This window comes from Ovis aries, chromosome 26, assembly GCF_016772045.2.
Source record: "Ovis aries strain OAR_USU_Benz2616 breed Rambouillet chromosome 26, ARS-UI_Ramb_v3.0, whole genome shotgun sequence".
NCBI lineage: Eukaryota > Metazoa > Chordata > Mammalia > Artiodactyla > Bovidae > Ovis > Ovis aries.
In genome coordinates, this window is record NC_056079.1 from 16,149,003 (window position 1) to 16,160,370 (window position 11,368).

Genomic DNA, 11,368 nt, shown 5'->3' on the forward strand with positions numbered 1-11,368 from the left:
TGCTTTTTCTTGGCTTAGTGATACTAAATTTGTAGCATATTAAACTTTCAATTGCAGCAAGGATATTCTTCATTGGAATAAAATAACCAGAATTTAACATTTTCATGCTACTTGATGAGAATGATCTAGTTGCAGTTGAGCTAAAAACAAAAGAAAAAACAGCAACAACAGGAACAAAAGCAAAGGAAATATAGTGATGTTACTATTATTATTATTTCAGTGTTACATGAAGGCAAAAGAGAAAAACACTCATTATATTGTAGCTTTTCTTGGATTGAAATTTTCTGTATACATTGGGCTTGGGATCCAATTTATTCATCTAAATTATTCTTTGTCTTCTAGTTAATAATGTAGCTGCCATTTTCATTTTGTGTATGAAAACTGATTCTTTTACTTACCCTAACAGCAAATTTAATGGGTTAGAATTAGATTTTAACACAGATGTTACTCTGCTCTGGTAGATTATTTTCAGATCAATGGTAACAGGAAAAATACTGCCATAGTACCTTACCTTAAGGTTATTTAATGTTTTTTTTTTTTTTTTGGTCCTTTTGGATTAACTATGATTGCAGAAAAGCCCAGAATGACAATTATTGCAGCTGCGATTGATTCAACAAGTTTAAAACTGCACCCTGTTCTCATTCAGATCATCTTGAGACCACCAACTCAGATTTGTTGTTCAGAGTTAAGAGTTGGACATGGTATACAATGGAGATAATTTGATCACCACAGGAATTCAGCTTCTGATTGGGGCCTTGCTGTGTTCTAATCAACCGAACTAATGAACTATATACACCGTACATTTATCTACTAGGAAGACTTGGATTTTCCCAGAGCCAGTGGTAATCAAGTTTGCCACTATTGTTCATATTTGATCATAAGAAAATCAAGTCTATTAATGCCCATATTAAAAAAAAAAATCACTGATTCCATGTATGTATATGGTTGTCATTTACTTGCTTAATGTAAATGGACCCCACAGAGTTATACAACATTAACCTCCTTCAGCACATGGTGTAAAGTGCAAAACTTTCCCTGGAATCCTTCCTCTCTTCAATGACATTTTTTTTACACCTAAACTTGCATTTGTTCATGGTAGCATGACGAAATTTATTACAGCTAATATTTACACATAATTCTATAAAAACATACAAATTATTACTAGTTTTCTGGCTTGAGAGTATTTGACGTTCCCTGGTGGGTCAAATGGTAAAGAATCTGCCTACAATGCGAGAGGCCCAGGTTGGAGCCCTCGGTCGGGAAGACGCCCTAGAGAAGGGAATGGCTACCCACTCCAGTATTCTTGCCTGGAGAACTCCATGGACAGAGGAGCCTGGTGGGTTAACGTCCATGGCTACAAAGGGTCAGACATTACTGAGCGACTAAAAACAACAACAAACTCAACAACTCTTCGTTAAGAAGCTATTTTGTGCCCGACATCGTGTCATAGACTAGAAGACAGGGAATGTAGAAATGGACAAAGAGGATATGATTGCAGAGGAAAGCAGAATAACTTCATACTCAACGTTTATATCATACTGATTTATCTTGCAGATAGAGTTATAGATGTGGTAAAGCTATTACCTCAGAAGACAACAAATAGATATAAACATATATTTCTTGGTTTTATTAGTTAGCACTTAAAGTATTGAATCTTTTCCTTCTCTCTTGGTTCATAGAGACCACTCTGTGAGATGGATTGAAACTGTGAGAAAGTACCAAGTAATCCCTCCCCAGCCATAAGTACTCCAAGAAACTCTAGCCCATGGACTTAACTTATGTATATTTTTCCAGAGAACTAGAATTAGAAAGGATAGGAAATTGTGGGTTAAATGAGGCTAGAAATAGAAGGTAGAGTAGATTTCAAAGTAGGAAGTGAGGTTTTTACATTAAGGTCTTGGAAGAGACTCTTATAGACAAAGCAGCCAAAATCCTTGCTCTGGAAGATTTTACATTTGAGGTGTAATATTACAATCTGACTTTGCCATGAGACAGGGAGTAGTTTTGCAAATTGTTAGATATTCAGTAATACAATGGAAAATAACAGAAAGCTTTTTGCAAAGTGAAAGGGTGACCATTGTAAAAGATGCAATATTCTGTGCAGTCAGTAAAAGTGATAGGAAAGAACGGAGCAGATCATAACAGACCCAACGACAAATGAAAGCCCATCTGTCTATTCCAGCTAATAACTGAAGAACAGGAAAGGAAACAAAGATGATGAATAACAGGTAAGTAAAACAGAATGACTTAATCATCAAATAATTTTAAAAGATCATGGGAAAATTTGATGAAAACTAAGAATTCTTTTAAAAAATAATAAATGGTTTAATTTTGCTTTTAAATAATAAATGAAGTATGAAATCTTGTATCTCTATATCATAATATTAATGAGAAAAGATAAAAGCCCAATTCATCTAACTAACATTTGATTAATTTGATTCTTAGAACTAAATATTATAATCTTATTTTTATTAAAAGTAAAATTAACTTATTTTATAATTTACAGCTTTTTGACTTTTCATGAGAAAGTCTTAGTAAAACCATTCTCCAGCCCACTCCTCAGTATTAACTGTTACATCAGACTCTGTTATATGGATTTAAGTGGCTTTTATCAAATATCAGTGATCAAGAGCCTTCTTTTTGCATAAATAGCCCTCTCTGCCTTCTAATTTTGAGGTCCATCTAAGATAGAATTAACTTCACTTTCATTTTGGATAAGCAATTTGCAGAGTTACCTACATTTCCTAGTATCATATTCATTTCACTGGATTCTAAGAATATCTTTTTATTTACACTGCCTCTTTTGTAATTTATGCACAAAATTATTAGATAAAGTTAAACCTTTGGTATAAACATACTACTAATAGAACATTAGAACTAGAATAAAATATTTTTTTACATAAAAAGCTATGTTCACTAGAAATTTTCATGTTATACATTGTTTTTAGACTTAAGGAATAAGAAAGAATACCCCCTACCATTCCAATTGTCGAGCATTTATTTCCTCAACAGATACCTGTCTGTCACCCACCATCCTCCCAGCACTCTCCTAGACACTGAGGATTCCACTGGAATGAAAAGAGTCAACACAATCCAATCCTCACAGAACTTACATTCTATCAAGAAGCAGAAAATCAAATAATTGTCTATATTTGAGTCTAATGGTAGGTAATAGTGTGTCTGTGCTTAGCTGCTCAGTTGTATCTGACTCTCTGCGAGTTGATGGACTGCGGCCCTCCAGACTCCTCTGTCCATGGGATTTCCCAGGTAAGAATACTGGAGGGGGTTGCCATTTCCTCCTCCAGGGGATCTTCCCGACCTAAGGATCAAACCTGTTTCTGCATTGGTAGATTCTTTACCACTGTTCTACCTGGGAAGTCCAAGTAATGGTATTATGAAGAAAACACAAGAATGGGGTAAAAGAATATTGGGTGGGAGTCACAAGCTGAAATAAATGGATTAAAAAAGGTAATATTTGAACTAGGAGTTGAAATAGGTAAGGAGATGCTGGAGATTCTGGCCAATGCAAAATATAACTTTTAAAATGGGACCAAGAGAGATAAGGGTAGAAGTGAAGAGATACAAACTCTTGTCAGAAGATGCTCTGGTCATTTACATAGAAAATCAACACAAAATAATTCATGTTAACAAGAATTCAGCAAATTTCCAAGAATTAAAGCAAGCTAAAACTCTTTAGCACCCCTTTACATCAGTAAAAACAAGTTAAAATACAACAGAAAATTAAACAGCATTCATGTGAATATCTTGAATTTAACAGAGAATGCATAAGACTTATATGCACACATGTACGCTTTAAAAGCTCTACTAAAGCACTTTAAAGAAGACCTAAATAAGTGGAAAGCAGCATTGTTTTGTGTCAGTTCTCTCCAAATTAATGTAGATATTGATTATTCAACATTGCTAAAAAAATTCTAACAAGATTTTACTGGGGAATTTGAAAAGCTGATTCTAAAAATTATATTGAAGATCAATGGCTCACAATTAGGCAGTTTTAATAATAGAAAGCTAAATATTAAGGCTTCCCTGGTGGCTCAGAGGTAAAGAATCTGCCTACAGTGCAGGAGACATGAGTTTGATTCCCTGAGGGAAAGTCCCCAGAGAAGGAAATGGCAATCCATTTCAATATTCTTGCCTGGGAAATCCCATGGACAGAAGGAGCCTGGTGGGCTTCCGTCCATGGGGTTTCAAAGAGTTGGACACAGTGTAGCAACTAAATAACAACAATAAAGCTATTAAGACATCACAAAAGTATATTAATTATAAGAATATGGCATGAGCATAGAAATAGATACTGGATTAAGAATAGATTTGTTGAGCAAATCCTTATATATGTGAGAATTTGATATACACTTCAGCTGGCATGAAAATTCAATGGTAAAGGAAAGAATATTTGTTAAATCACATTAGAAAAACTGACTATGTAGAGAAAAATGACTTTGAGACTACCTCAAAGCATATTACAAAATAAACTCCAAATGATCTATAGAGCTAAATTTGAAGACAAATTTATAATTGTAATGAGAGATATGACTCTTTATTAGTTTTTGTAAAAAGATTTCTAAAAATCATCAGTCAACTAATTTCAAAAGCATCCAAGCTCTGAATTGAAGCTCTGTTTCTCTACCTCTTGATAATGTTTACATCCAGGAGGAGGTTAGATTTTCTAAGAGAGGGTGTCCAACTCTGTACAAATAGGGAGAATTGGTTTAGAAGAGGCCAGTAGATTTGGTATTCAGGAACTTGTCTGAAACTTTAGCCAGCTAAGGACATAGCCTTACAGGGAGTTCAGCTCAGTGCTCCATGACAACCTAGATGGGTGGGATGGGGGTGAGGTGGGAAGGAGATTCAGGAGGGAGGGGATATATGTATACATACAGCTGATACATTTCATTGTACAGCATAAACAACATTGTAAAGCAATTATACTCCAAAAAAAAAAAAAAAAAAGGAACCCAAAGCATTTTGGATGTTCTATAGGTGGGCTCAGCTTGACTAAATATCTGGCAACAAACAAGCATTACTCAGCAAGCCATTGAGAAATACACAACTGTTGAGTTTATTTTTGTTTTATTTAGAGATGCAGACAAGCTCCTGCAGCCAAAGCAAAACTTGGATCCACTTTGGATTTTGGTCTCTTTTGTTTTTATAAAAGATTTGATGGTACTTTTGACAATCACTAGTTTTCCCTAGTGTCCTAACTGACATTATCTCCCTTCACAAAATAGGCTCTCAAAGCCAGGCTGTGGTAAATAATTCCTGAAAACACAATATTCATGCCACTCTTGCCTCCTCAATTACTGCAATGTTATCTTTTAAACATTCTAGAGGGAAGGCTCTACAAACCCAAGATATCTGGGTCTATAAGAGAAGAGATCATAAAGAAAAGACGCTCATAAAGCCATTATTATTTGTTTTGCCAAGGGAATTGACTGTATTCCTTTCTGTTCATGTAATTCGTTCGTAATGGTAAGAGCTTTATTGTAGTAAGTATTTTTCAAGTCTTTGGAATTTAGGAGTAAATACACAGGATAATCCATCCAATGTTCCAAACCATGGGTCAGGGGCCAGGAAGCATTCTGTGTGTCACCCTGTAGAGAGAAAGCTGCTGTTAATTTACATGAGGAGTAAAGAGTTTATCTCTAGCAAAAGAGGATTTTCTCATTGCATGACTGCTTTTCGGAACAAAATTGTAAGGCAGAAGAAGATCAGGTTTCTAATGAACATGTAAAAAGTAAATTTGTAATAGAGTTTTCAGAAGGAGAAACAGACTCTCTTTAAAGAGTAGTGAGTTTCATGCAACTAGAGGTATTTAAGCAGGGGATGTGTAATCAGAAAAGAAAAGAAAAACTGTAAAAGCTTTCAGAGGGCCCAACTGCCTTCCCAAAGCATCAGTGGATTGGGTGTAAACTTCAGTTTAAGCAGACAGCTTTGGGCGAGGGAGAGTAGGGGGCACGTGGAAGCTTTCACATTCTCCTTGGCTCCATAGGACCCTGTCAAGGTGGAGAACTAGAAGGAACAACATAAGAAATGAAAGGTATAACCATCAAGGGGAGCAATACAGGTATGGAAAACTTTCGTCGTTTTCCCCACATGAACACAGTCACGTCCATCCCATTCATCCTTGTTTGAGTCCCTCTCCTCTGAACCCATCTCCAGCTGTGAAAATTCAACCAGTGTTCCTGTCCCAAATCAAATGGAATTTCCCCATAAAATAACTCCCTGATTCATAAACAAAATTAATATAGTAATTCCCTGACTCAGGCTTCCCACAGATCTTTTCATTTGTTCAGTTTTAGCTCTTAACAGGGACTTCTCTTGCAGCCTGTAGCTTATTCTAAAAGTATCTTTTCTCACCTACTGAAATTTAAATTTTTGAAGACAGAGAATGTATCTAGTAGATCCTTGCACCTCAAATGTGTAATGACACCTCCATGTGTAACTCTCTACCTTGTAGCCAGTACATTTCAATAGACGGATACTAAATGGATGGGAGAATGAATGGAACATTCTGAAGAGGAGGAAAATGTCCAAGTGGCTTCTTGGCAGCAGGGTGCTTCTGTCTCCCTTTCCTTTGATCGAACTTCTTTCATTTCAGACTTTGGGCTGAAAAATGACAAGATCAAGAAAACAGTAGGGATACAAAGTTGGGAGGTTTGTTGAGAGCATGTGCAACTCCATGAAATTGCAGTTTCAAAGATCAAGGTAAAACTTTTTCCCCCTTCAGGTAAGGAAAAACCTGTGAGTGAGTGGAATTAGAAAGAGGAAAAAGACCAAGTGAAAAATCATCACTCATCATGAATGGTATTAAAATAGAACCACTGAGAAGATTTTTGAGACAATGACTTTCTTTCCAAAAGGGTAAACCCTGTCAACAGCAGGAGGTAAAAACTGCAGTCAACAGCACTGAGTGAAAGGTAAGATTTCAGGCAACTTAAAGAAAAAAAAAAATCTTTAAAGATATTAGTGACTCTCTTCCACATTTCCATGAAGGCTCTACTCATAAGGAAAATATTCCCCTGTATTCCATAGCAATATATCTTATTTTTTTTAATGCAGCAACACCAGCCAACTGGTGAGGTGGAGACACTGAACAGCTACCTTGGCACTCGGTTCTTAATATCCATTCAGAGGGTTAACTTTCAGCAAAGCCAAAAAGATGACAGCCAGATAAAACAGTCGCAGTCCTCAGGGTGGAAAATCATGTTGCCAGGCCAGCCAAAATATAATTTCTCGTATGTCTTTTCTCTCAAGGAAGTACTTCTGAAAAACACCTTTCTAGCACAATAGTCATTGAATCCAATTATATATTTTTAGACACCACTAAACATTCTTTTTTTATTTCTTCCATTTCACGAAAACTCTCCACATCTGGAAAGAACAGCAATGAAGAACAGGAACTGGCGCGTTCATGCTTGGCTCCTACCGGGCATGTTTCATTTAATTTCCTCCATTTTTATGACATTTTCCTATGCTGCTACTCCAGACGTTCAATAAAACACCTCGCCGCCGAGAAAACCATAGGGGAAGGAAAATCTAAAGAAACTCTGACGGAAGATCTGAGAGTGAGATCACTTCGACCAGGCAAGAGGAGCCTGTGTTCCGGCTTCTAAGCACCGCTTTCCTGGGGTCTCTCCTTGGCCTGCATGCATCAGCGCTGCTGACCTGTGCACTCTGATCCACCGCCGGACGAACGGGTGCACTATCCTCCTGGAGCTTGTTTTCTGTAGTCTATCTTCCTTGCAGTGTCAGAAAGACCACAAAAGCCTGTATTGTCTATTCAGTTTTCCAAACTTCAGCCATCCAGTCCACAATCAGTTTTTCCCCGGGACAGTTGAGAAGTCATTTCTTTTTGTTTTATAACAAGCAAGAACCAGCTATGAATACAATCTAGAGCAAGAGTATGGTCTAGCGTAGACAGGGAAGAACCAGATATGAGATAAACAGGTCAAAAACTGAACCATGACCTCAGCTGGAAGCATGATGGGGAAGCAGGGTAAACGTAGTGCCTAGGAAAGCCATATGTTCATAAAAAAGATGTCAGGTAGGTAAAGAATACTTAGCACCTAGGCTCTGCATCTTCATTATCTAAGGGGGGTAAAAAACAAACCTGGCTCTTCCTTACTTACAATATGTGAATGAGTTTCAGATCCTTGTTGAATAGGTTGGGAGAGTCCGTGAGGGCGCTAGGTGTCCACAACACGTGAGACAGGAAAGCACAAAATGGGGAGTGTTGACCTTCGACTGCCAATGACTTCTCCAACAAAAACAAAAATGGGTTTAATCAGAATCAGCAATGGCTGATTGTGAGTGGCAATGCTGAGCCACTCACAAGTCCACTCATAGCAACCAGAGAAGATGGCTTTTAAAGAGGGGGAAAGGACGTTGAGAGAGCTGTTCTAAACAGAGAGTCTGTTGGAGGAACTGAGAGTTCTAAAGTATAATGGCTTTTCACCTGGGCGCTGCCAGTCTCTCATTGGCTGAGCTCTTGCCGGGCAAGAAGAGGAAGTCTTTCTTCTTCCGGTTGAGATCTGCAGTCTTTTAGGCCGGAGGGCGCCCCCTTCTGGCTTCCTGACTCCATTTTAATTAAGATGGCTTTAAAACATGCATGTATTATGGTGAGTGAGGGCTCCTCCTTAGTTGCGGTGAGCAGGCTTCTCATCGCAGGGGCTTCTCTTGTTGCAGGGCACAGGCTTCGGTAGTTGTGGCACATGGCTCAGTAGTTTGGGCCTCGAGACTCTCGAGCACAGGCTCAATAGCTGTGGCACCCCAGCTTAGTTGCTCCGCAGCATGTGGGATCTCCCTGGATCAGGAATTGAACCGGTGTCTCCTGCACTGGCAGGTGGATTCTTTACCACCGAGCCACCAGGAAAGCCCAAGATGTCTTTTCGTTAATTTTTACAGGAGGTTATGAACTCTAAAGCCCAACTGTGATAATTCTGTAAACTTTTCTGGGGACAACTCTTGGCCTATTTTAAATAGCCTAAATTAACTTTTTCCTTCACTACTCTTTCTCCCTGCCAGTTAAAACAGAAAGAATTTCTTGTCATATCTCTATTGGGAATAAATAAATTCCTTGATTTTTTTTCTTATTCATCAAATATTTATTACCTGTATTCAATCAGTACAAGTCTTGTGTTAGACACTGAGATCAGAATGGTTGTATTTTTAACTTTTAATTTTAAAGTTTTACTATGAAAGTAGTATTTAACATGAGATCTATCTCTTAACATTCCTTAACTGTACAATATATTATCATTGACTATAGGTACAATATTGTACATCAGCTGTTTAGAGATTACTCATAGATATGTCATATAAATGGAATCAAGCCATATCTGTCTTCTGTACTTGGCATATTTCACTTAGCATCTCCTTAAGGTTTGTTCACATGATTGAGTATTGCAGATTTCATGTCTTTTTAAAGGCTAAATAGTATTCCATTTGATGCACATACCACAGTTTCTTTATATATTTATCTGTTAATGGACTTTTGTTTCCACAGCTTGGCTATTGTGAATAATGTAGCAATGAACATAGGAGTGGTAAAACCTTTTTGGATCCTGCTTTCAATTTTGGGGGGTAAATTCCAGACGTTGAATTGCTGAATCTCAAGGTAATTCTACCTTTATTTATTTTTTTAAAATTGTATTTAAAAGGTGGACAACATGATGTTTTCTTTCAGGAGTTTTATGGTTTCAGGCCTTATGTTTAAGTCTTTAATCCATTTTGGTTGACTTTTATGTATAATGTAAGATAGGGGCCTATAAACAAACCCATGATTAATTCTTTCTTTCCGTAAAACTTTTTTCCCCTTTACTTGCTCATATTCTCCATTCCTTTACTCCTAATTTGGTCAAGAAACTGTTAGGTAAAGTAGTGAAAAAAGTGTCATCCATACAGTATTATGGACAGTACCTAAAGTGGGGGGCTTTCAGAATCTGAGTGAGGTACGAGAGTGTCTGGGGGCTTGGGGGCACAGGGGTTGGGGGGCAGCCTGGCCTGGTTACTCCAGGATGATTCAGTTGAGGAAGATGTCTGATGGGGGTGGTGAGAAGTGGTATCTAATGTGAAGGACTGAAGATTGAATGGGGTGAGGATGGCATCCATGTAGAGGAATGAAGTGGTAGCACCTGGTGTAGGGTATTCAGAAACCAACTTGGGAAGTTTGTCTGCATCAGTGTTGAGGAGATGGGGAGGATAAAGAGGAGGGTGATGGTGGCTCTGATATGAGTTGAGTACTTAAGCAGGTAAATAATCAAATAGTTATTTATATTGAGAAAAGCTGAGTTTGATTTTTTGCTGTTGGAAAAGGGAGTTACAGTATGGAAAAAGAGAAAATGAGAATAAACCCTGGAATGCTGGAAATATGGAAATACTCATGTGAATTTAATTTTCAATAGATTAGAAAGAAAAAAATGAAGGAAGGAACAAAGGAAGGAAGGGAGAGTGTGGGGATAAATGATGTAATTCTATGTGAAGTGAAGTGAAGTCACTCAGTCGTGTCTGACTCTTTGTGATCCCATGGACTGTAGTCTACCAGGCTTCTCTGTCCATGGGATTCTCCAGGCAAGACTACTGGAGTGGGTTGCCATTTCCTTCTCCAGGGGATCATCCTGACCCAGGGATCGAACCCAGGTCTCCTGCATTGCAGGCAGACGCAATGAATAATAAATTCTATATAGTATAGTTCTAATATACCCTAGTCTGAGAGAGCTTGGGAGCAGAAATACCCCAATAGCAATGAGCATATTGTTCACTCAGATCTTCCTTTGTAAACACCATTCACACTAAAAGGAACCAGAGCTCCTTGGAGGAACTTCTGATTCCTGGACTGGAAAAGGGAAGAAACAAGTGAGTCAGAAACAGCTTGATGTGCCAGAAAATAAAGAAACGTTCCCCTAGTGATGGAACCATGTTGAAAGGACACACAGACTACTTTGAGATCCCCACTAGTCGAATCTGGAACAACCTGAGCATTAAAATAAGAAATACTAGAAATATATTAGAATCAATTGAATAAAATGGAAATAAATCTACAAGTTCACGCAGATATGAATGCATGAATAGATGAATGAATAACTAAATGGAAGAGTTTAAAGATTTTCAAAACAGAGGAATGCCAAGTAATAGAGAACTATAGAATAAGATAATTATTTGTCAGTCATCAGAGTAATAAGTAACTCAGCAAAAAAAAAAAAAATCAATGCATGTAAAATACTTTGGTGAGAGTTAAATGATGCACAAAATATTACTATTCAATATTAGATTCAAAGCATTCTGCATGAAATACTTATCAATTACAAAAGTAAAAGAGAGCATCTTTACAACTGGGGAAACTGAAAGAAAA